The sequence below is a fragment of the Callorhinus ursinus genome, unplaced genomic scaffold (assembly GCF_003265705.2).
Source record: "Callorhinus ursinus isolate GAN/ISIS: 27379988/994484 unplaced genomic scaffold, GSC_fseal_2.0 scaffold54, whole genome shotgun sequence".
Lineage (NCBI taxonomy): Eukaryota > Metazoa > Chordata > Mammalia > Carnivora > Otariidae > Callorhinus > Callorhinus ursinus.
Genome location: NW_027397116.1, coordinates 287,306 through 314,867, shown reverse-complemented (window position 1 = coordinate 314,867; position 27,562 = coordinate 287,306). Strand labels below are relative to the sequence as shown.

The following is a 27,562-nucleotide window of genomic DNA, read 5'->3' as shown; positions in this document are numbered from 1 at the left end:
AGGCAAATAATATAAATCAGAAACTATGTTTTTACACCAGCTCTTAAATAAGTCTATTATTTTAAAAGCTTTTGCAACCATTTGCAAGAAAGGGAAAAATCACAAAGGACCTAATTTTTGCCAAAGGGACTTTATAAAAGCATTCCAGCTCTAATTTGGTTTGATACTGTTAGAAACGGCGAAAATGCAAATACCAAACACCCTTAACTACAAAGGACAAGCATATTTTTTTAGTAAAAGGCGTGCCTGGGTGTTAAGAGACAATTTGTTTCAATCTGGCATAGGTTTGACAGCTTCAGAGTAAAAGGAACAAGCAAAACGTGATAGTTATATCATGCATGAACAGATATTTTAAACCTTAGAAGATTAACTATGCTTGAAAACTAAGCAAGTTTGGACTTCCCTTACATTGTCCATTACAAACTTTGCAATTAAATGCCTGCCAAATTGTGTGAACTGATGTAGGGTTCCTGGCACTTTTGTGATTCAGAAATAACACCTTACAAGGGAAATAAAGAGAACTCTTGAGGGGGAAATGTCAAATGCAAACAGGTTTTTCAATTGGGCCATATCTTTTGTTGTTCTTGTTCCTGATGTTTAAAGTCAGATTTGAAAGACAGTCTTTTCAGAAGTCCAATGAAAGAATAAACTTGTTTTACCTTGATATCATTTTTCAGTTTACTTTGAAAATAAAGTTTCTACTAAGCCAGTTTACAAATCTTTCTAATCTATACAGGTTAGAATAGAAAATGTTCATATCCATTTCTGTAAGAACAGGCCCAAGGTGCATTTTCTAGATAAAACTATAAATAAATTTTTAAAAAATCAAAGGCGACTGCAAAAGAATTTTATGTCTCTTACTCACTTTCCTCATGGAGAAATGCCTTTTCACTCCGTCAGGTGAAACATGTAAGGAACATGAAAGCAAAAGAAATGCCAGGAATCATTAGATACTTCCTAGACAGATACTGACACCAACCTCAGGAAAACCTAATGGGGATCCCTACTACCTTAGAAAAACAAAAAACTACCCACCATAAATAATGTGGTACAGTTCAAACTCGGAAATATATCTTGTCTAAAAAACACAAAAGAAAACATCTCTGCTTTACATTTTAAACAATTCTTGCTGATAAATAGGCAATGTTTTTACAACAGCATGTATAGTGAAGTCTGTACATAAAGGTTCACGCTGGTTTTCACCCTTGGCAACCAAAACACACTTGAAGAGAAACTACTGAAGAAAAAGTCTCATTTCAGAAGTGATTTCGCTCATTAAATGGGGAAAGAGAAGAAATTATTCATGTTTTGACCTTAACCATAGGTAAGTTCAGAAGGCAACTGCATTTGCAGCAAGAACTATATCCTTACAAAGATACTATTTAAAAAAAAGAAAAAAAGGTAGAATTACAAATAAGTTTTGAAATAGATACTGGACTCTTATATGGTCACCTCGTTTCAGAGGATCTTATGCAGAAAATAAATTTCAATGGGAAATACGTTTTCACCCCTCACAAAAAATAAATTTAGTCCCTCATAATTTTCCCACCAAAAACTCATTTTAGAAATAATTTATTACATGAAAGTATTACTATAAAATATTTTAAAAGATTAAGGTCATACTTATGTATGCATATAGTTTCAAAAATATTATGAGGATTCAGGGCACAAGTTGTTAGCTGAATGGGAGAAAGAGATGAAGCTATCCATTGTGCACAGAAATAATCTCATTCCTATATATAAAAAGGTACCAAAACTAAGTCCCACTCGTGCTTCTTCCCAATGTTTAATACGTAACTTCACACATCGTGTTTCTGAGTGATGAAGATCCTCGAATACTACTAAAAAAAGGTGTTCTGAATAGACATACTTAGGCTGACTAAAGTATATTTATTATCAGAAAATATAAAATTCTGAACAAAAGCCATGATGGATAAAGGATTCATCACATCAGAAGCAAGAAATTCCCTTTAATGCGTGAGGTGACTCAGAGTGCAATAATTCACTTTACCTGCAACTGAAATCTGGAAATGCTGGACTTGAAAAATGTCAACAGTATAGATCATCACTGAAAAGTTAATGGTTTCCTCTCAATCAGGCAGCAAAAGCAGGAGGAAAAAACTCAAAGTCACACTTTAGAGTCTAGATCTAAATAGTAATTCATATAATGTGAGACAGAAATTCGAATGAGAGACCATAAGAAATATCTCGAGACAAAAGGGGAAGGGAGATGAAATTCAACTGAGGGGGGGGAAAAAAGTAAACGTGATACAAAGCTTAAAGGATTTAGCAGGAACAAATGAATACACAGAAAAAATTCTAAGGTGTGTGAAAGGAAACCGGAAGATGCGGAGATGGTAGAAAGTTGTGCAAGGAAGCAGTTTTCACAGATTCCTCTTCATTCTAAGGGAGGTAGGGCTGTCCATTTCTTTAGAACAATGAAGATCTGTTACTCTTTATATGCTCATTTTTCTTACACATCAGAGCTGGAAAACATCAAGGGTGTAAGTCCAAATGAAGACAGAAATCCTATACATGTGAAGATTACAGTTCAGATAAGCACACTTAGTACATCATAAAATGTTAAAACCAAGTTTTATTTCAATCTGCCAAACTGGAGACATACAATGACCTAAACACATCCCTTTAAACGCCTTTCCTTGCAAAAAAACAAATGATGGTGGTAAAAGGAGCATTTCTGAGGTTTGAACGAAGTAACGTATAGCAGAACCTTAGGAAAGGCTTTATTTAACTTTCTTTTAAACTTTAGGTTTTTCTTCGAGTAACCCCTGAAACCATTCAATGTCACCAATGCCATAAAAAAGAAACCTTGGCCAACATTCATCTACAAAACTGCTTTTAAAAAATAGCAGTCCTTCTCCTTGGCCAACCCTACCACCTTCTACTAGATGGTTTGTCCCCATCCTCTCAGTGAAAGAAAAAGCAAACAACTACACTAAAAGTATTCAGTGTGAGAATAAAGCTTTATGAAATTGTCACTAAACATAATGCACATTTCCAGTCGCTTTGTCACCTGTAGAGTCATTAATAACCCCTTTTGGCTGCCTGAACAGCTCAGCCACCTCCTGAAGGAAAGAGGGGTGGAGAAAGGTCCTCAGTAGAGGTTGTCAGTGTTGGTGCTCCGAGGGGTTTTGATCTTCTCGATGTTTTTGAGGATTACGTCGTGCAAGGTGGCATACTGGTTCCGAACATGCAGCAGGATCTGGCGCACACTCAGATACTCGTTTTCGTCTACCTCGGCTACAGTGCGGCGATAATCTTCCACCTGGGGGTACTTCACTATCTTGGACACCAGCTTGGCCCTGGTGTTGTAGTAGGTGGAGAAGCGGCGCAGATAGGAGGCTGCGGTGCTCTCCACGGTCCACAGCTGGTCCACGGTGTCCTCCTGGATGGACACTCCGAAGTTGTTGCCGTCCTCCACCTTCGGGATGAGCAGCTGCACCCACATCCGCACCGTGTTGCATTTCTCTCTCAGCAGCTCGATCTCGGGTTTTACCCACTCAATCAGCTCCACCAGATGCTGGTTGCTCCGCAGCAGCTGTCCCTCGCCCCCTGGCAGTGCCGGCACTTTGACCGTGGACTGGGCCTGCAGAGGCGGCGGGTCGCGGTTGGGCCCGTCCCCCGCGGTGTCGGGCACGGCGGGGGGCTCCGGGGCGGGCACCGAACGGATTCTGGACAGGTCTTGCAGTCGGAGCTCCTGGACCCGACTATCCAGCTCCGACAGCTTCTGAGGGAAGAAGGTGGACACCAGAGCCTCGGCCTCCTGCGCGATGCGGGCGCGAAATGAATCCACTTTCCCCTGCACGTCCTGTTCCAGCTTCAGCGGGGAAGCCATGACGTCCAGGGGCGTCGAGCGTTGGGGCGGACACCACCCGGGTTCCCCCCGCCGCCGCAGGGTGGCCTTGAGCTTCCGCCGCCAACAACTCCCAACAGACCACGCCCAGCCACGCCGGAAATGACGTCCTGGAGTCCCGGCGGCCCATGCGGGGGCGGGGGGAAGGGAGCCGCGCGCGGACCATGCCCTCCCAGCGACGCCCCAGCCGAGTGGCCCCGCTTCCTGGGTCACGTGGGGGTGGGGGGTTGGGGAGAGGAGTCTCTGCGGATCCAGTTCCCCGGAGCAGCCCGTTTACCCCACCTCCAGGCCTCTCCGCCGGAACCTGTGCCGGATTGATGGCTCCAAAGGACATCGTTAAACTTAAGCACCGTGAAGACCAAGCAACGACAAGTCGATGTACTTTACAAAGGAGCTCAAGGAAATCCATGATCCCTGGACTCCGGACACACAAGTCTCTTTTGAAAGGCACCTCGAGGAATGAGCTCTCCAGAGTAAGGCTCACTTCTGGAGAGCCAGAAGTCACACCTTTACTGGTAACTTGAGCGAAGCCATGCTTTTCTCCTTACAAAGTCAGAAGTGGTTCCCCCTTCACTATGGTATTTTAATCAAGTTAGTAAAGTTCGGAGCTCTTCTATGGCTTACTTCATACAACTTTTAGTTTGAGTTACAAATGTTAAGGTCTAGGATTCTTCTTAAAGCTCATCTTCTTTGGGATAATTAACAATTTGAATTTGGACTGTAAAATTAAAGTATCAAATATCCTGAATTTGAGAATTATATTGTAGTTACAGAAGTGAATACCCTTTTTTTTAAATACACACTACAGTATTAAGGGATAAAGTGACATGATATATTTAAACTATTCTCAGATGGTTTGCAAAAATAGTGTGCATGTATAGGTGTATAGAGAAAGAATGTTAAAGCATGTGGGGAAATGTTAAAAATTGATGAATCTACATAAAGGTGTATGGGAGTTCAATATTAGTTGTAATTCTTCTAAAGCTTGAACTTATTTCAAAATAAAAAAATGAAAAAAACTCCCCTAAAGGCTTCCAGAATCATAAAGACAAATTCTATAACCTTCTAAAATTTCACTCCATTTCTTTATTTTCATTTCCCTGAGATACTTTCCTTTTGTTCTTTGCAACACCACAGTGCATGCCTTTGATTTATACTTAAATTACTGAAGTTTAGTTCAAAAAAGGATTATTCTAAAGATGCTATAGTATAGTTCTGAATGTAACTGTCACCTCAATTGGACTGTAAACTTCAGGACATAGGTCAAGTCTTAATTTGTTGCCATCACATGTGGCACAAGGCCTGGCATGGATCAGGTGCTCGATACATGTCTGACGAAATGACCTTGAATTAGTAAGATTTTAGCAAACCATAATTTCACAAGATCTAGAACAAAAAACAAAGTGTCAATAAGACAAACATGTTACAGGTTGGTCTCCCCAGCAAGCAGACAGAGATTGCTTATAGCAGGTTTATCAAGGAGTGTTCTTGAGAAAGGACCTGTGAAAAGGAAGAGACAGAACAGAGGGAGAAGTTAAGCCACTGATGCAATCTCAGAGCCTCAGTAGACCCCAGGGGAAACCAGGAAAGCCCCTTCACAGTTGTCCTGAGTTGGGGACAAGACAATTCCTGAAGAGGGCTGTTGCAGGACTTCCAGCAGCTGGAAAATAAATTCTTTAGTTCTGAGGCAGGAACTGGGGAGGGCATCAAAGCTTCAAGTACACATGTATCATAGTAAGATACCTATACTAACAAACTAGCAATTTAAGTTGTATTCAAGTCAAAAGTCAACTGTGTTCAGCCCTAATTAGGGGCTGAAATTTGTGTTTAGATCACTGCACGTCTTGGAATGTGACAAAGAAGGATGTGGTGGAGGGAATTATATTTTCAAAGATAGGTGTTTGGATAAAGGTGCGTATGTATTGTGGCTCTATGGGGATGTGGGGGGGCTACCAGGGAATTACTGGTAAGTTGGATCTTAGGGTATCTGGGAAAGTGGCAGCAACTGAAGCAGGAAAAGTAAGCAAAGACCAGCTCAGGGAGGCAGGGCCCTCTTTGCCATCATAAGGAAGTTGGATTTAATAAAAGCCAACAAAGGGATTCAAGCGGGGCGGGGGGAACCCACACAGATGGATGACTTCAGTGGGGAGGTAGATATGATGAAGAGAATAAAGGAAGAGGGCCTGCTGATTTAACCCAAGTGGTAAAGAATGCCTCTTTCAGAGTGATGGCAATGGGGCTAGAGAGAAGACTCTAGAGAGTTTTAGGAAGTATAATTACAGTACCTGGTGATAGTTTTGGATGTGGAGAGATGAGAAAAGACAGATTTCGATATTATTTTTTTTTTTTTTTTTGGTTAGAGAAAAAATTTCTATTTATACATTAAACTTCTAAGAGATGACTTGGGTATATATACATTTTTATACATGCAAATTTACATTCAAGTTATGGGAATTCAGATAGGGTAATCAAACAGAAAAGGAAAATCAAATCTTGAAACATGACCACGGTTTTCCCATATCTTGATTTTCTTCATAACTTTATGAAAGATTACAAGGGGGCTACTATGGAAATTCTCTTTAATGTGAAAAACGTCCTCAATGTTATATATGGTTTATCGAATTGTTACTCTATTTTCAAAGAGAATATTTCTAGTTAATGGGTACTTACTTTCTACTTACGACACTGACTAATGCAGCCATTTATATGAAATTATTTTCTTTCATTGAGAATAGGATATAAAATCCTTTGGGGCGGCTCAGCTGCTCTTTTCTCTAGTGTGGTGTAAGAATTTTATTTATTCATAATATGTTTCTTGTTCTTGTTAATTAGAGCAGCAGTTGGTAGGAAAATGACAGCTCCTAATTTTTCTTTCCCCACTGACCACCAGCATCAGCAGTTGTTTTTTTTAAATTATTTAATGCACTTGCATGCCCTGATTCGGCCCATGAAATTAACACTGAATGCTAACAGGTGGAGGAAGGCTGGCAACAGCTGTGTAGAGTGTTGTCTTGTTCAGGTTTCTCCCTTCTCACAGTTGGCAGGGTTCAGCATGTACTGATGCCAATAATGACACACCACTTTAATTTTAGGAATACCTACAAATTTGTGGATTGATTTATCCTTTAAATATCCTCCAACTCTGAAACTATGCCCCTGAAGAAAGGATTCTGTGGTCCTATGTATGAGTTCCATTTGTAAAATTATTCTAAGCAACTGTTGTTGTGTCAACTCTTAGATACAAATGTAACTGAGGATACAGATTGGAATTTAATCCTTCAAGATACTTAATTTTCAGGTGCCTGGGTGGCTCAGTTGGTTAAGCGACTGCCTTCATCAGGTCATGATCCTGGAGTCCCAGGATCGAGTCCAGTCCCGCATCCATCGGGCTTCCTGCTCAGCCAGGGAGTCGGCTTTCTCCCTCTGACCCTCCCCTCCCCTCATGCTTTCTCTCTCTCTCAAATAAATAAAATCTTTTAAAAAAATATTTATTTCCCCACTGATTTCTGTCAATAAGTTAGGAGAAAAATAATCAATGGGGCTAAACCTAGATTAAGATTCTGATGAGTGGTAATATTTATCCCCTTCTGTTTATGAAATTCCTCATCACCAGGTTGCAATGGATCTTAAATTATCTAGGCCAAAGGGCTTCATTCACAACTTATGATTACCCCCCAGTGAGCATAAAAGGCTTACTTCTACAATGTAGTACTGCGAACCCTGCCAGAGTCACTTTCTAGAGTAGACAGATATCTCACGTCCCCTTCCTCCACTCTTCCTCCTAGACTGCTGCAGGTAAGGGCACAGAAATAAACAACGTAGGGGCACCTGCTACCCTGCCCTTTGGTCAGTGGTCACTGCCAGTTCAGCGTCTCCAGAACCGGTCTCCAGATGGGACCTGTGCACGCCTTTCATGAAGACAAATGCTGCTAGAGCATGTGGCTAAGGCCATGCCGTTTCCCCACTGTATTCCAACCCCGGCTTTGCTACTTACTAGCCACGGGACCCTGCTCAGTTATTTAACCTCCCCAAGCTTCGTTTTCATCTATAAAATGGGCAATATAACAATAGTGATCTTGTAAAAGTTGCTTTGAGGATGAAGTTAGTTAATCCATGTAGTTTAGCACAGTGCCTCGAACATGGTAACTGCTCAGTAAATGTTAGCCATTGATGAAGGAGAGTCTCCTCATCAACATTTCAACATCTCCCTTCACCCTTTGAAATGGAGAACTGTGAGTTCTATACAGACAAACCAAGATATAATTTTCTTGTTCACGGTCTTGTTGTATATCACTGATGAGTCACTGTATTACAGAGTTGAATGTAAACAACAACAACAAAAAAAACTGGCTTGCATCTGAGATCATCAGTATTTAGAGGCCCTATCGCAGAGCGCAGGTGAAGCAAGCACAAACTTTACTGGCCACCGCAGCTGAAAAGTATATTTCTCAGCTGAACCCCTTCTGGTGAGTCATGTTTTCATCTAGTTCATATTACTTTATCTTACAAATGACATAATTGGTACAGTTTGTTAACAATGATGTCTACTATCAGCGATCTCTAAGATCACTGATTAGCAAAAATCTATTGACCTCTGGGTCCTAGATTCTTGACTTTTTAAAATGCTTTGGCCAATGACTTTCTACCAACACCACTGATTGCTTCCTTGTTTACAAAATCCCTGTTCTGGATGAACAATGAATCCTCTAGTTCTGCATTTCTCATACTGCAGTCCATCAGTTCCCTGTATTTGTGAATTCACTTTGATGATAAAATAATTGATGTAAGCATATTCTGGGGTCATAACTGCCATGCAATTTGGGGGCCCATAATTATATTTTTTATGATTATGATACCACCAAGTACCATTACTTTTAATTGATCAGAGAGAGGGGAGCCAATAATATTAGGTATGGTTATTCTTTTACCCCTCCTCCCAAAAACCTGTTAAGGCAAAGGTTTTCTTATTGGGTCAAAGAGAAATCTGGAGGGAGAATTAGGTTATCAGAGAGTACTCAACAGTAAGGAAATGTCTAAGGAAACATTGAAAGAATGTGCACCATGAGAGTCAGCATCACCTTCATTTGTCAGTAGTGACTCTTCCACAAAAATGTTATCCTTTTACATAAATTCATGTTGTTGATTTTAATTTTATCTTTGTAATTTTATTTATATTTAAGTTACACAATTATTTTGGTTTCTTTAAAGTGTTTTTTTTTTTTTAATTTATTTGAGAGAGAGCGCGCTAGCAGGGGGAGGGCAGAGGAACAGGGATGGGGAGAAGCAGACTTCCTGCTTAGCAAGGAGCCATCGCGGGGCTCACTCCCTGGACCCTGAGATCATGACCTGAGTAGAAGGCAGACACTTAACTGACTGAACCACCCAGGTGCCCATAATTATTTTGGTTTTTATAGATGTAAATATACAAGTGTAAGATGTTCTGAAAACTTAGTTCAGTGTTTGTATGTGCTTAAACAATGCCTAATAATAATGCTGGGAAATGTCTTCCTTTAAAAGAAATCATTTCCTTTGAAAATACACTCTTCTAATACCCTGTACAAACAATCAGTTATCTCCCTGAAATGCATGTCTGACCATATTTCCATCTTCTACAGGTAAGGACCAAATTCCTTAAACATGGCCCACAAGTTCCTTCATGACTGGATCCTGTCATCTTTTATTTCCCAGAACCTAGTCTACATTTCCCAACAGGTTCTCTCTCACATCCTCTGTGTTCACGTCTTCACTGCTTTCCGGGTGAAATGCTGCATTGCTTCATCTTCCTCCCACCCTCCACCTTACTCATTCATCCTTCTATAATCAACTCAAGGAGTGTTTATGAAGACACCTGCTCTGGTACCACCTTCTCCTTCCTAGGTGGGGTTAGTGTTCCTGGCACAAGTGATGTAGTGTAGTAATATCTCCCTCATAGAGCTGCTGAGGGGATTAAATGAAACAACTCACCTATAACAGCTACGACAGTAAATGCTTCATAAATAGCAGTAGATTTATTTGTAATCTTAGAGTATTCTGCATATATCTCTTTCATAGTTCCTATCACAGTGCTGCAATTTTAGATTTGCAGGTCACTTTTCTCCACTATAATAAACTTTGGGAAGGCAAGGATTTGGGCTTCTTCATTTTTATGCAGTCTGTGGTAGCAGAGGGTCTGGTAACAGCAAGTGTTCAATGCACATTTACTGAATGAATAAATGAATTAATGAAGCAAAATAGGATAAAATTTATCAGACAGGACCTGACTAGCAGAAGAGATGGGACTCTCGAGCAGCTTACCTTTTTCTTTTTGTTCCCCTGGAGAGTTGCTGAACTGTGCTACAGCACATAAATCCCTTGTGGAGTCTCACAGCAGCCTTCTGGGTTGAACTCTTCGGGGATTTATATAGGAAAAGTAGGGACCAGATTTCTTTTCCCCACCATTGCAGAATCTGACATTCTGCTTCTGACTGTAGTAACAGCCAGAATTCTGGTAGTCACCGCATTGCTTAGTTCTACAAAATCGCCCTCACTTAAATAACCGGAGTTGCTCTGTAGAACAGTAGTTGTGCAGTACTGTGTTTGTGCAAAGTGAACATACTGGGGAGTACTTGAGAGGTACACACAAGGAATAAGGGTGATGCTGGCTCTGACTCATGCTCCTACTGTTTATTTATAGCTTCTTATTAGTATGGGATTTGTTTTATTTGGCAAAAATACAAGATTTCAACTGACTGAGAGAGGAAGATGTAAGAAAATGCCTAAGCATAAAACTTCTACAGCTGAATAATAATCTGTAACTCGGTGCTGGATCAACAGGCTCCCCAGGGGCTGCAGCAAGCTGAAACCACTCCAGAATTACAAATTTCATGAGCTGTAGACTTTACTGCTAAAAGTAGTGGTTAAGTTAACTAAAGATTTTATTCCTCCATAGACACTTCCATTTATAAATGCTAAATTCACTAGCTGAGGCTAAATTTTGTGGTTAGTATACAAAATATATACAATGAGTTTTTAATTTCTCTAAATGATTTTCACCAACAGAAATGGTCAAAAGCCAAAATTTTAAATTTAAAAACACAAGCCAAAGATTTTATATGCTTCAACCTGGGAAAAAAAGTACTTTCTCAATGTTCATTTAAAATTACTCTCTGTCCTCTTACTCTGATTTCCCTTTTTAAAGAATTTATTTGAGAGAGGGTGAGAGCAAGCACATGCACAAGCAAGGGCAGAGGGAGAGAGAATTTCAAGCACACTTCCTGCTGAGCGCAGAGCCCAACGCAGGGCTTGATCTCATCACCCTGAGACCATGACCTGAGCCGAAATCAAGTGTCAGATGCTTAACAGACTAGGCTACCCCAAGTGCGCCTCTGATTTTCCTTTATGGCATTTATCACAAACTGACATTCTTCTACATATTTGCTTGTATATTAGTATTTGTCCCTAGAACATAAAAGTGAGAGCTTTGTTTTGTTTATCACTGGATTCTTTACAGTGAGAACAGTCTGGAATATAATGGCTACTCATTAAATATTTTGTTGTGTGAATAACAATAAAATTGATTAAATCTCTTGATTAAATAATTCTCTGAGGACAGCTGCATTTGTGGAAGTTTTTTTTAATTATGAAAGTAAAATAATTATTCAAATACAGTCACACTTAGCATGAATAAATTTTCAGGATAATAAAAATTCATTGAAGTTCTGAAGAATGAACACTTTTATGCTCTAAAGGTATCTCATCCTTATCTTTTCTCCTAAAAAGCAACAAAAGAGGCACTACTGGTTTTAAAAAATTTGGATTTTGATATTTATCACTACCATTTACCTTCTTAAAACAGAAGTGTTTGTTTCAAAATGAAATTAAGATTCTCATTTTGGTAGATGGAAAGTAGGCCTTCCTAGCTTTATATTTTAAACTCAGGTCAACTACACAGAACTACAGTAAAATCTGAAAAATATCAATAAAAACAACTGAGTCTGGAGTTTAGTTCTAATAAGCGTTTTGCTTAAGAACACTGTCTTCTTCCTAATGTAAGCTGAACACAAAATTGGTAAAATAATTCTAAGAGGATAACAGCTTTCAAATAATCAGCAATCATAAAAGAACAGAAATTAGGTTGACCACTTCTTTCTGTATGATACAGTATTATAAATACTTAGATATTATACTAAAAAATAAGGAAGATAAACTTTGTAACTAAAAAGCTGACCCCAAAACCTCAGCCTTAAGTGAAGTTGTTTCATCAGAATAGACACGAGCTATTTTATAATCTGAACTCATTACTTTATCATTAATTTTTTATCTTTTTAATAATCAATGGACTTCTATTATATATAATAATGTAAGGTTAACAAGCTTCATCTAAAAATGAGAAAGAACCACAACTTTGTACAGTAACATTTATTAATAATTACTAAACATATGCTGATATAATTGTTTTAAAAATCTATATATGACTGTATTTATATACTATTAATACTTATAAGAAAACAATAAAGACTGACTTAATGCTACAAAGGAAAATAATGTTTCTTATATCCTCTGGATGAACTCATGACATACCACTCATACGGCTCCTATCTGATATCAATATGGAAAGGTCAGATTAAAGACTACATAGCTTCTTTCCAGCCATTAGCTGATGTCATTACATCCATCAAAATGAATGTGAAATAGTCAGTTTGAATAAACACTAAAAAGAGGAGAATACGTTCTATCCCTTCCCCAATCACATCAGAATCTTGTGAAATGGAAAAACAACAGAAAGAGGGATCAAAGGAAGCCAATCTCTCACATACTTTCCAGGCAGGACAGAGTGGGGAGTCAGACCAGGGGAAGAGGTGGGTGGACAGGTGGACAGCCCTGTTTGAAGGTGTGGCTGATCCACAGGAAGGAAGCATGAAGGGGGCAGGAAGCCCTAGGAAGAGGGCGCCCCCCTCTGTTGGGTCCCCAGGGGATCTTTCTCCCCTCCCCCACATGAGGCAGATGTCAGCTGTCTGCCAACCCCCACCCTCCAGGAATGCCCTTGTCCGGGAATGCCCACCACACATACCCTCTTCTTCTGTCCCGGTCAGACTGTTTCCTCCTCGGCCTGCCTCCCTCCGTCCCTCTAAACCTTTATTTCTGATTTCTATTTCAGGGAATTTGGGACCCAAGTTAAACTACAACAGTGCCACCAACACCAAGTCTTTCAGGAAAAAAATACAAAGAAATTAACAAAAAATATATTAATGAAAAAGTCTTAAAAAAAAAAAAGAGCAAGGGCATCTGGGTGGCACAGTTGGTTGAACGTCCAACTCTTGGTTTCAGCTCCGGTCAAGCTCTCAGGCTTGTGAGATCGAGCCCCGCCTCAGGCTTGCACTCAGCTCAGAGTTACCTTGAGTTTCCCTCTCCTCCCTCTGCTCCCTACCCATGCACACATGCGCACGCACACACAAAATCCCTAAAATAATTCTTAAAAAAAAAAAAAGCAGGGCACTTGGGTGGCTCTGTTGGTTAAGCGTCTGCCTTTGGCTCAGGTCATGATCCCGGGGTCCTGGGACCAAGCCCCACATCAGGGAGCCGCCTCTCCCTCTTCTGTCGCTCCCCCTGCTCGTGCTCTCTCTGACAAATAAAAAAAAGAGAGAGCGCAGAAAAGCTGGTGTCTACTGTTACTCAGTTTTCTGTACGTCATCTACATCTCTAGTTTGTGAAGACATCACATGAAATGAACACTGAATTAGTATCAACACAGTAGCTCAGGCGGTTAAGCGTGACTCTTGATTTTGACTCAGGTCACGATCTCAGGGTTGTGAGATGCAGCCCCGCACTGGGCTCTGTGCTGGGCGTGGAGCCTGCTTAAGATTTTCTCTCTTGGGGCACCTGTGTCTCAGTCAGTTAAGCGTCTGCCTTCAGCTCAGGTCATGATCCCGGAGTCCTGGGATCGAGCCCTGAGTTGGGCTCCCTGCTCAGCAGGAAGTCTGCTTCTCCCTCTCCCTCTGCTCATGCATGCTCGCTTGCTCTCAAATAAATAAATAGAATCTTTAAAAAAAAAAAAAAAAAGGTTCTCCCCTACCCCCACTCGTGCTCTCTCTCTCAAATAAAATAACTAAAATCACTTTTTAAAAAGGCTATTATAAGAGGTTATACTATGAGGGAGATTCTGTTTGGAAAAGCCCTTCCTTTCAAATTTATGATTCCCTTTCCCCACAAAAGTGACACAGGGTATCTAAATCAAGCCTTCATAAACCTAGATAACAGACAGTAATGTAAAAGCCACTGTACAATCTTGCAGATTTCATACTTTCCAAATGTGCCAATTTTCTGTCTGTTGATGGAAGTTAAGGAAAATAATAGCATCAAAATGAATCTCTATGGGGAGCTGAGGTTGGGAGGGATCATGGATGACGGTGCTACATCTAATGAAAAACAATCTCCCCTTGGCCTATCCATTTATAGGTTCTTCCAACCATAAGCCATAACCTTCAAAGGTCAAGCCCCTAACAGACATATACTGAACACCTACTATGTGTTAAGTACGGTGCTGGTACTTGGTTTTTCATTTAAACTTATTAACCTAAAAGAAGTAATTATTAATATTACTATATTAGAGATAAGGACATTGAGGCTCTGAAAAGCATTCCCTTATAATCTTTGAGTTTGTAAGCAGTAGAACAAGGCTGGATGAAATGCACATTCACCTGACTCCAGAGTCCATGCCTCATGACTGCCTACCAGAAAATGCTCTATCAAGCCCCCCAAAAGTGACTTTCTCCACTAAACTAAAAAGTAATGACTCATGATTAAGTGGAAAGGCTTTTTTTTCTTACTTCTGAATAAGGCTGCACAATGCTACAGGATGAACTATCTATACCCTGTGCTATTTTTTTACTCTTTAAACCAATCCTAAAATATGTGTATATGTAGGTATGTGTATATATACATATTCATACACACAGAATACATATATTTTTAGAAGACTAATTCTAGGGTCTAATTCTGCATCTTTCTTTTTAAATAAAAAAAAACTGCTAGCAGATTAAACAGAAAGTAGCAGACACTTCTAAGACATTTCTTTAATTTTAGTTCCTGTTTCACTTACTCTTCTGTGTATTTCCTACCACTGTGATCTGTATGGGCACATGTCATGTGTTTATTTCAACTGGTCTCCAGAATCTTGGTTTGGCAATATCTTCTGCTACCCATTACACTTTTGCTATAATTATCTACAGTATATGTTATGTTTCCAAAGAGTATAAATAACATTTCATTGGTTAAGTATAAAGACTGGAAATTTGAAGTTGAAGAAGTTCAATCGCAGGATACTGTTTTAAGAAGTTCAGCAAAGTGTACAACCTAACAAGTTAAGGATAACACAAAGGAAACTGACAGCCTGGTATAACCTTTTAAACTTGGCTTTGCTTTAGTTCTTCCATCAAAAGCTATTGGATGAAAACATAGCACTGAGTATCATACAATACTGGATTCCATATACAAAAAATGAACTTTGATTCATCCCTGCACCATTTACAAAATTAACTCAAAATGGATCACAGACCTACATATAAAACCTAAAACTATAAAACTTTTAGAAGAAAACATGAGAAAATCTTTGTGACTCTGGGATATGTAAAGAATTCTTACAACAAAAACTATCCATAAAAGAAAGAGCTGATAAATTGGACTTCATTAAAATTAAGAATTTCTGCTCTTTGAAAAACACTAATAAGAAACTGAAAAGTCAAGCAACAGACTGAGAGAAAATGTATCCAAATCACGTATCTGATAAAGAACTTGTATCTAGAATATATAAAGAACTTTCAAACCAATTATAAGAAAACAACTCAATTAAAAATGGGCAAAAGTTTTGAACAAAGATATGTGGAAAAGATGGTTAAAATGATTAGTCATTAAGGAAATATGTATGATTCCTTCATATCAAATCTTTTTTAATGTAAACAAATTTATAGTAACAGAAGATCAGTGATTGCCTAATGAGAGGGGAGAGAGTGAGTAGGGAGAAATTACAAAGTGGCAAGAAGAAACAACTTTTGGGAATGACGGCCTTGTCATTCCCAAGTGGAGAAGTATGAGTGTTGAAGTACCTACCTCCACATCCTTGTCAACACTTGATATGGCCAGTCTTTTTAATTCTAGCCATTCTAATAGGTGTGTAGTTATATCTCATGGTTTTATTTTTTTTTTTAAAGATTGCATTTATCTACTTGACAGAGACAGCGAGAGAGGGAACACAAGCAGGGGGAGTGGGAGAGGGAGAAGCAGGTTTCCAGATGAGCAGGGAGCCCAATGCGGGGCTCGATCCCAGGACCCTGGGATCATGACCTGAACCGAAGGCAGACGCTTAACAACTGAGCCACCCAGGCGCCCCTCTGTTCCCTTTTATAGGCAAATTTTTAAAATTGTTATGTTGTCCTCATTTCCTTACTGCTTAATCCATTGTTAATCTTTTTTTAAAGATTTTATTTATGAGAGAGAGAGAGAGCAGGTGGAGAAGCAGAGGGAGAGAACAAGCAGACTCTGCGCTGAGTGTGGAGGCTGATGCGGGACTTGATCCCAGGACAGTGAGATCATGACCTGAGCTGAAACCAAGAGTCGGACACTTCACTGACTGAGCAACGCAGATGCCCCCATCGTTGATCTAACTTTCGCTTCCATCTCATCACTAAAGGGCTCTTGTCAAGGACAAGACAATGACTTTTATGTTGACACAGCCAGTGGATATTTACCTTCATCTTAACTGACCTCTCAGCAGAATTCAAGTCAACCACTCCTTCCCTCTTAAAAACATCTTTCCTGGCTTTCCTTCTACTTTGCTGGTTGTTCTACTTCACTTTTGTTTGTTAAGTTTAACCTTCTCTAATGGAATCTCTCATTTGGTCCTGGGTCCCCTTCCTCCTCTACATTCTCTTCCTAGATGATTCCATCACTGTCATGGACTTAAAAAGCTCTAAACTGTCAATTCCTAAATTCACCTTCTTAGCTCAGACTTCTCTCCCCAGGTCCTAAATTCACAGAGCCAATGTGACATATTCCCCTGAAATATCTCAAAGACATTTCAAACTTAAACATGTCCAAAAAGAACTCTTAGTATTCATACCAAACATATTACCCTGCTCTATCCCAAAACCTTTCATCTCAGTAAATGGTACCACTATGTACTTAGTCACTCAAGCCAGAAATATGAACGTATCTGATACATCTCCAATACCCACTGAATCTATCTGCAAAATGTATTTAGAACCTGTTCATCACACCACTGCCATCATACTGCCTGGACCACTGACAAAGTCTTCTAATTGGTCTCTGTGCTTCTGTCATGTCTTCCTCCCTCTAATCCACTGTTGAGACAACAACTAAACTCACCCTACAAACTCTATCGTTCATGTCATTCAGTTACTTACATCCCTTCATTGGCCCTCAGAATAAAACCCAAACTCCTTACCACAGCTCACAAGTTCTTGCATGATCTGGCACACTATTTATTGTCTCTAATGCAACAGAACATTTCAAATACTATTTGTCAGTTAAGTTACAGTGTCATTCTAAGACTAATCATGTAGAGTTCAAAGAAAAAGGAGCTGATTATTTTAAACAAAGATGTGATGAATTCTTTAAACATTAAAATTTGTTACAGCCTTTCATACTAGAAATGAAAAGACCACTGAAAGATCTTACATGTTAGGCTATGCACATACAATAGCTGAGAAACTAATAAAATCTTGGAGAGCTGACCTTGCTCACTGCCTGCTGATGAATCAGTAAAAAAATCATGGCATTGCTACCTTCCAATCATACAGTAACTTATCAAATTAAAGATTTAGCTGCAAGTATGAAGACAAAGTTAATATTTCCACCACAGAATTGTGCTTTTGTTTTACCAATAAAAGAATCTACAGACTTGATGTTTTGTTTATATTCATTTGACAGGAGCTCCAAGTAATCAGCAACAAAGATCTTTTATGGGAATGGCTGGCAACAAACAAAAGCAGTACTAAAATATTTAGGGTTGAATAACTTTTTTGAATCTCATCATTCATCTTGGAACAACTATACTGATATGTGCACTGATATGTACACTGATGGTGCAAAAGCAATTCTGGTGCCTTAACATGATGGGACCCAACTATATTAGAGTTCCTTATATTATTTATCACCCCTTGTTCAGATACATTCACACCTGCACACAAAGTTTAACAGAAGGATAGCCTTGATAAAACCAATAAAAATTATTAACTTTATTAAATCTTGACCTCTGAGATTTTTTAATATTCTGTGTGACAAAACAGGAAATACACATAAAGCACTGCTGCTGCATCACAAAGTATAATGGTTGTCTAGAGGAAAATAATTTGTGTAATTGAGTTGTGAGCTGTACCACCCACTTTTTAATGGGACACCAAGTTTATGTGAAAGAATGTCAGACAGACAAACTGTAGCTATTTAGATTTGGGTATTGATAGACATTTACTTGAAAATGAATTAAGGGAACCTGCCACTTGAAGGAAAACAACTGACAATATTTTTGACAATGGTAAAATTTGAACCTTCAAGCAAAAACTAGAATTTTAGAAAACCTGCATCTGCTACCATAACCTTAACAGCTTCCTGATACTTAAAGACTTTTCTGGTAAGATCTGTAGTGGTCTTAAAGAATGTGATTTTTTAAATAATGAATAAGAAAATGTGTGGGGCGCCTGGGTGGCTCAGTTGGTTAAGCGGCTGCCTTCGGCTCGGGTCATGATCCTGGAGTCCCGGGATCGAGTCCCGCATCGGGCTCCCTGCTCGGCGGGGGGTCTGCTTCTCCCTCTGACCCTCTTCCCTCTCGTGCTCTCTATCTCTCATTCTCTCTCTCTCAAATAAATAAATGAAAAATCTTTAAAAAAAAAAAAAAGAAAATGTGTGAACATTTAAAGATCTGCATAACTCAGCCAATATTCTCCAAATGACCAATGTGCGATGTTACAAAATCATGCACGAGTAAAAGATCCAAATTGCAAAATAAATCAATGGATTTTAATGTATCAGAGTACTAAAAGTTCATAGATTTGGCTTCTACACTGCAACTAACCTTTAAGAAACTATGTCTTGTTGAATGGTATTGTATCAAAGAATATGCACAATTATCTGAAAGGCTTTAAAAAGATTCCCTCCTTATCCAACCACATGATCTGTGTGAGGCCAGGTTTTCTTTACAGATTTCAACCAAAAAGAAATGATTAATGCGGAAGCAGATACAAGAATCCAGCTGGCTTCTATTTAGCCATATACTAAAGAGATCCATAATAACATTAAGACCATGCCACTCCTCTCACTAACGTTTCTTTGTGTTTGGAAACTATAAAGGAGTTATGAAACCAAAAAGTTTGAGAAACATTGACCTACATCAGTCTAAGGATCTCCACTTTCTTATTGAGTAGTTGGGTCTTAAGGCCTGATGGCAAAATAGAAGACTGAAAGGTCAGGGTCAAACATACAGAAAATGAGGGGATAAATATCTGACCAAATAAATGTCTACCTACATAGCTCTGAGTTGGATTTTCTTCATTTCAAAGTCAAGGGACAATTGTTTTTTGACTATATATCATTCTCTTTAGTTCACACCGCTTGTACCTCCACCAGAATAGATACTGAAAAGCTGCTAATTCAAAGCACATTTTATAGGGAGAAGGCAACCAGTCTCTTTATAAGAGACTTCAAAGTAAACATCTGACAACCCCCTCCAAAGCAGACTCATTCTTAATAGATTAAGTTATTGAATTCTTATTCAATAACAAATGGAATCAGAAGAGAAACAGCTATAAAATGTAAACTGAGTAACAGGCCTGTTTATTCTGTAGGATATATTTTAGTTTTATTTTCAAGATTTATTTCTAGGTGTATTGTGATCAAATGTAGATGACTCTAAAATTATTCAAAATACAGGCTATGGAAGATTTAACAATTTAAGTCGACAGGCTTTTCTTGAATATCTTCCATAGTCAAAATAAACACTCTGCAGGGAATAAAATGCTAACATCTTCCCATCCTTCTAGGGACACCATGGTGTACATTATAAATAGGCCTCCATAAACAGGGAGCTTATTCAGTCTGCAGCATATTAAATTTTGGAGATTAAAATGACACCACAGTCTGTTTAGCATCCTAACTGAAAAATAATCTTCTCTATCCATGTACTACTGACATCAGTGTTTCAACTTTGAAATACACAGGAGATCATCCTAAGTGTATAGCTTCTCTCATGCAAAATGGTAACTAGCCTTTGCATTTGAATTCATTAATTTTCAAAGTCTGGTGTTCAGATTTACAATGAGACACAGATGGCCCTGATAAAAAGAGTCAAGACGCTGGTCTATCATAAATTCTCTATCACATTATGGTGATGATATAAACTATTTTAGAATATGGTGTCAAGGGCGCCTGGGTGGCTCAGTTGGTTAAACGAATGCCTTCGGCTCAGGTCATGATCCTGGAGTCCCGGGATCGAGTCCCACATCGGGCTCCCTGCTCAGCGGGGGGTCTGCTTCTCCCTCGGACCCTCTTCCCTCTCGTGCTCTCTCTCATTCTTTCTCAAATAAATAAAATCTTTAAAAAAAGAAAGAATATGGTGTCAAATGGGTGGATTTGGTATCCAGTCTGTTGGGTTTGTTCATTCATTCAACGTTTATTGAATATCTGCAATATGCCTGGTACTACAGTGGATACCAGGGATACAGTGATGACTAAGATGGAAACAGTTCTTGCCCTCAGGATGCTTAAGGCCGAGCAAGGAAACGGACATTAAGCCAAAAATCACATAATTATTTAGTTAGACATACTCTACACTCCTAGTCTCAGCTAATCATCCAAACTGTTGGCTTCCAAAGTGTTTCCCATACTAGGAGGTGGAAAACTCCTCCAAAGCCTACTCGTAATAGGCTCTTCATAGATTAGCATTAATGCCTTAAAATAAATATCACACTACTACTAGCCTTAGGATTTTCAGAAAAAACCAACTAAGTGTCAGTGTTCAGATTTGCTGATGGTGTCAAAGTTAAATCTGAGTCCAAAATGAACAAATCACCGCATTTGGGGGAGGGGAGGAAATGACACGAGTGTTTCAGACCTTAATCCTAAGTCAGATAATAAATCATCAACTTTTCCTAACCATAACTGCTTCCTTCATAATTAAGATATGTGACATCATCAAAAAGCTTAAACCAAATTTTGTTTAGACATAAAATGATTTAACAGCCTACTTTACTAGTTTTCTGACTTTATATGAGGCAAAATATCCAAGACCATCCATGTATAAATTAAGTTAGAAACAGCTCTATCAACTTGTATTTATTTGAGAGAGAGAACACGAGCAGGGAGAGGAGCAGAAGGGCAGAGAGGAGACTCCCCACTGGGCAGGGAGCCTGATGTGGGGGCTCGATCCCAGGGCCCGGGGATCATGACCTGAGCCAAAGGCAGATGCTTAACCAACCAAGCCACCCTGGTGCCCCAACTCTTCACCATTATTAAAAAACAGCTCTTTAAGATTTAGAAGACTTGGGGTGCCGGGGTGGCTCAGATGGTTAAGTGTCTGCCTTCGGCTCAGGTCATGATCCCGGGGTCCTGGGATCGAGTCCCACATCAGGCTCCTGGCTCAGCGGGGAGTCTGTTTCTGCCTCTCCCGCCCCCCCAGTCATGCTCCCTCTCTCTGTAACTCTGTGTCTCAAATGAATAAATAAAATCTTAAAAAAAAAAATTAGAAGACCTGATGTCTCAAGGAATACTTTAAATATGACCTTATTTTTAAAAAATCTGGTTTTAATTCCATACTCTTATTTTTCTGTAGTCCCACTGCAAATAAACAAACAAGGATTGTTCTTCAACTTTCTCCATGCTCTGCTTTAAACAGAAAAACATTAATACAAATGAGGAACAGTGACTAGTTTCTTTTCTTTCAAAACAGCTGTCAAGAATAAAATGTATGCTCCTTCTTATATTCAATATATATAAATTAACCACAATAGTCTGCAGTTGCTTTATATTTTACCTCTATAGCTCTATCCTGAAAGCGCATGCGCACGCACGCGCGCACTCACCCTTACCTCTCTTTAATTATATCCAAGCCATCCCCCCTTCCCTTCAATGCCAAGTTTACCAAACCCACCACATAATTTCCTTCACACTGTGTCCTAAGTGGCTCTAGTCTGGATTCTGTTCTGAATGTGTTCTACAACAACTGTAATCTCAAATCGCCAATGGCTTCCATGTTTACACAGAACCAATGAGTTTTCCTCGTTTCTCATTCTCAGTGAGCTCGGTAATGTCCAGTACTGCTGACCACCTCCTTTTTGAACTCTCTTCCTCAACCTCCATGTTTTAAAAGAAAATAAACAAGTCAGTTCTTTTTACTTCATCTGTAGTACCCTACTCCAGTTCTCCTTCTCTATTTCTAATCATTTCCTCTGTTCCCTGCTACAGCTGTTGTTCCTCCTTCACTATTACTTTATGCAGCGTGTGGTGGGTTTCCACAGGGCTTTCTCTTTGATCTTGTTCTCTTTGGAAAATGAACCTGAAGCAACTCAGTATATGTTTTGAACACAGAGATCCATGGAATTAAATTCCAAATTGAATACTTTGAAAGAGAAGGCATTTGGATACACAAGTTCTATAAAGGCAATCTAGGGAAATGATCATAAACACAGACTCTGAAGCCAGACTTTCTTGGTTAAATTCTGACTCTTTCACTTACAAACTATGTCATATTGGACAATTAAAAACCTTGCTGTGCCTCAAGTTCCCCACCTGCAACATGAGGATAATAATTGTACTTACCTCATATAGGGATATTATGAGGATTAAAGACTGGCATATTATAAGCACTATGAGAGTGATTATTAAATAAATTACAAGAACACCAGCTATTAAAAAATCAAACTCATTAATTTATGGGCGCACCTTGTAACTTGACTTTTTGTGATAGTTGTTTTCCAAAACCCTTTAACTGTACTAACTTCACTAGACTGAATTATTTTAGTAACTTCAAAAACAAACACAATACCACAGATTTCTAAGAGGACAGTGCTTGCTCGCACTCTCTCTCTCTCTCTCTCACACACACACACACACACACACACACACACACACACACACGAAGAATACCGTAGATTTCTAGAGCTGGAAGGAAAGTGAAAAGTTACTCCATCACTCTTAAGATAAGGAAAGAAAAGACAGAAGAGACAAATGATTGGTCCAAAGTCACACAGCAAATAGTGAGTGGCAGAATCAGGGCTGGAATGCAGGTCTCTAAAGTCTGCATCAATAAATTGTTAAAAAAACAATTTTCCCCTCATATATTCATGATGTAAAAAAATATTCTTAGAATGAGGTTGTGCCTTCAGGAAATACTTTTTTCCCTCATTAGAAAATCTGAAATTTGATGAGAAGGCAACTATCAAAACTGTAAGCTATCAGTTCCTAAATCCCACCTTTCTTCAGGGTAACTTCAGTCTTTCAGAAATAACTTTATTCTATAGTTAAGACTCCAACCACATCAAAGTAGACTGTGTGTTTTCAAAATTTTCATTGTTATTTGAATTACAAAAGTAATTTTAAACATTCATTGAGAAAAATTTCGTCCTTTGTTTCTGTAAACTCCACCTCTAGTAATTTTTTCAACAGTAGGATATAAAAAATAAGGTTAAAGGGCACACATCAACAGTGGAGTGAGCAGCCAACATTTACTTAGGACTTGCTCGGCACAGTAGACTGTGTTGCAGCACACCTTGTAGAAAGACAAAGTAGAATAGAGAGACTTTATCCCTTCCCAGAAAAAGCATGCAACCTGAAAAGGGAGATTAAAGAGGGCACATGAAAAACACATTATAAAATAAAGACGGGGCTAAACAGAGCACACAAATAGTGCACAGCTGGAAAATCATCCTGACTCAGACGGATCCGCCCACCATCCTGAGAATTTTGAAGAGTTTAAATTTTTTGTGAATTAGAAGTTCTCTGTGTCCAGGGCTATTCTATATGCAAGTCTAGTTACAGAAACTACTGAATTATCATTTTTCAAACATAAAACAAATTGCTTTAGAGTTTGCATGGAAAAGTCTAAATAATAGAAATGTTTATGTTAGCTAGCAATCTGTTATAGAGCCAAGGAACAAATGACTAAATCCCCTAAAACCACACAACAGTAACTCATATTTAACAAGGAGCTTGAGATCAAAAGTTTCTGATCTCAAGGATCCGGCAAGCCAGACACAGAATCTGTAACAAAATGCAGTTATACATGCACAAAAATCACTCTTCTCTATGAGACATTCTAGGGTACCAATCATTATAAGGGTGTCTATTTTGACTACTACACACAAAGATCCCCCCCCAGATTGTTTTAAAAAGAAACCAGAAACTTTCAAAGTCTATTTATATTCTATTCCTTGATTGAAATCTTGCAGACCATCAGGTTCTTCTCTAGTATTTTTTTTTTAAGATTTATTTATTTATTTATTTGACAGAGAGAGAGAGATAGTGAGAGACAGTGAGAGCAGGAACACAAGCAGGGGGAGTGGGAGAGGGAGAAGCAGGCTCCCCACTGAGCAGGGAGCCCGATGTGGGGCTAGATCCCAGGATCCCGGGATCATGACCTGAGCTGAAGGCAGACGCTTAATGACTGAGCCACTCAGGAGCCCCAGGTTCTTCTCTAGTATCATGAAAGTGTAACCTAATAAAGTACTTCATCTATAATTACGTAATAAACAAAAAATGTGAATTGTTATTCAGTAACTCCAGCAAAACTGCTCAGCAGATTTGGCAAAGAATAATTGTGCTATTTACATATTCTGCAATATATCTAAAATACAGCACTAGAACATAAAGAAAAGAATCACTGTATTAAATTAGAACACCTCAATTATTGCACTAGCTCTACTGCTTACACTTCTTTTGTCCTTAGATAAGCCACTTAACCTTTCTTTCCTTCAATTTTTTTCACCTGTAAAACAAGACTAGGAGGGATACCTGGGTGGCTCAGTCAGTTAAGCATCTGCCTTCAGCTCGGGTCATGATCCTGGGGTCCTGGGATCGAACCCCACATTGGGCTCCCTGCTCAGCGGGGAGTCTGCTTCTCCTTCTCCCTCATCCCTGCTCTAATGAATAAATAAGATCTTAAAAAAAAACAAACAGGACTACAAGTACTTAATTATGTATGGAACTAACAAGACTACGCATGGGAAAGAGATATGTAAACGCTCAACGGTCGTATACACTGAAGGTGTCAGCATTCGTGTATAAATGAAATGAATGTTACTGATTTAATCATTAAGTCAATACTCAGACAACTCTGCTCTATTTTTTATAATGTGTTTCAAGCCTGAGTGAGATATATTTCAAAGTAAGTTAAAAATCATTAGAAAAAGGCCTGCTAAGGGGCGCCTGGGTGGCTCAGTCGGTTAAGCGTCTGCCTTCGGCTCAGGTCATGATCCCAGGGTCCTGGGATCGAGCCCCACATCGGGCTCCCTGCTCAGCGGGAAGCCTGCTTCTCCCTCTCCCTCTGCCTCTGCCTGCCGCTCTGCCTACTTGTGCTCTCTCTCTCTCTCTCTCTGTCAAATAAATAAATAAAATCTTTAAAAAAGAAAAAAAAAGCCCTGCTAAAAGGTTTTTTTTTTTAAGTCTCTCTTCTGAGGTAAGACGTTTTTTAATGCAAGTATCTTTCCAAACTCATTTATTCACATTTTCTTCCATCTAGAGAAAGAGTTTGGCTAAAAGACAATGAAAGTGGAGATACGAAAATGGACAAACTCCAAGATTGATGTGTATGCTTCAGTTGTGAGGTCCCAAAACAAAAGGAGCTGTATCCTTTTGAAGTAGAATTTGTAAGTGACTACTATCCGTTGATTACTAAGGAAATTCCTCTTGCCTCTGACGATTTTGTATATATACACTACACAGTAATTCCAAGAAATAAATAATATGCATCAAAAAAATCCCATGCCATTCTTCTAAACATATATTAGGTATTAATCCAGGCATTACATTTAGAAAATATCATAGTTATTCCGTGAAATCCTTTTTATGGCCTACCATGGGAATCAATCTTTGGCAAACATTTTGAACCAAAAACATCACAAGTCAACCTTCCTGCAGTAATTAGAGCTTTTTCTATACTTTGTCCAAGGTTTCAAGTTTCTGGCTCTTGATGCTGGAATCTAGAGATACTAGACACCATCTCTTCTCCAAAAGAAGAAAGCAATGATGACTAACAATATTCTCCAAAATGTCTCTGCCAACATTAAAAAATGAGGATGTAAGCACCTCAAAGGTCTACCTAGTGACTGTTAAACATTTCATAGTCAAACTTTCAGCCAGATGATTCCTTCAGCTCTAAAGCTTAGATTCAGAGACAAGAACAAAGCACTCTGGCTAGTACAACCATAAGTGGAGAAAGGTCATCTCTAAATTTTCTGTTAAAATTCAGCACTGCTTGTGTTATTCCTTGGATTGGTAAAGTAGATTCACAGTTCTTTAGGCAAAGCAGATGCAAAAATACCCTTTAAATGATTATGAAAAGCAACAAACTTCCATCACTGTGATTTCTCTTACTGAATCATTACCTAAAATTGTTCTGTTTAATAAACACCGAGTGGATGGCATTGTGCTGAGTGTCAGGGGTGGTAATAAAAAAGCTATGACACTTCCTGCCTTTAAGAGGGTTAGGATACAGACAAGAAGATAAGCCTTTTAGATCAAACAATTAGGGACCAATATAGGAATTTTTTTTTTTTAAAGTCAGGTTGTAGAGTGTAATAAACAGTTTATGAAGCTCTGAAGGCCCATCACAATGATTTTTTCAGAGGAGTGGCCCCAGGCTGTTCCTTCTGCATAAAGTTGCTGGCTTACAAAGCAAGAGAATACATTTGAAATCAACCCTATTTCCCTGGTCATAAATGAATGGACCATGAATCATGAGCCAGGCTAGCTATGTAAGATTCTACGTAAGAGATGATATATGTATACATACATACACACGCACACGCGGCACACACACACATACACACAATCAGATCCTCTATTTGGGAAGTCTGAATGAGCGATGTGTGAAAAAGACTGATGGAGAATCACTGGAGCTGCTGTGGGATCGGGAATGACAATGAGCCACTACTGCAATCTCTATGAGGCCTAGTATACATTCCAGTCTAGGAAGCACAAGCACAGAGGGACTATTTGGCTGCTGAGCCAGTTTCCTGTGCTTCTTCAATTCCCATGTATCTTACAATAAGACCCTATTATTTAAGGTTATCCTAAGAATCCATGCCATATATATGATACTGCTAATAAGTTTTTTATGAGAGACCAAGAAGGGGTAAAATACCCAAATATGGTACTATTATCGAAGAATACATAAAATACTCAAAAAGAGCATGGTATTATATCTTGAATGCATAAAGTACTCAGGAAGAGGGGGAGAGAAACATCTCTGGGGCAGGCATACAGCCAGAGCTCAGGTTTTCCTTATGTGTGTTACATTATGTATGTATCTGAAACAGATGAAAAGACAATGTTAAGTGTCTGACTTTGATTTGAGGGACACATACTGAAAACAGAAAATAGAGAAGAAATACATCATGTTCCAAAAACTAGGCTTCCATCTCAATGGAAAAGGACATCTCAAACAAGAATGAAGATATGGTGAACTGACATTCACAGCCACATGAATCA

The 27,562-nt window shown here is 39.0% G+C and overlaps 1 protein-coding gene, 1 long non-coding RNA gene and 1 pseudogene across 2 annotated transcripts in view; 1 reads left to right on the top strand and 2 right to left on the bottom strand.

The window, feature by feature from the left end:
* Positions 1-27,562, bottom strand: part of ATF6 (activating transcription factor 6) — a 207,380-nt gene that overhangs the window by 82,299 nt on the left and 97,519 nt on the right. The gene's annotated exons all lie outside the window — the stretch shown is intronic.
* LOC112839230 (proteasome activator complex subunit 3 pseudogene) lies at positions 2,577-3,970 on the bottom strand (annotated as a pseudogene).
* LOC112839231 (uncharacterized) lies at positions 4,130-10,146 on the top strand. The gene is made up of 3 exons (XR_003212159.2): positions 4,130-4,389; positions 8,190-8,340; positions 9,490-10,146. It is a non-coding gene; the product is annotated as an uncharacterized lncRNA (long non-coding RNA).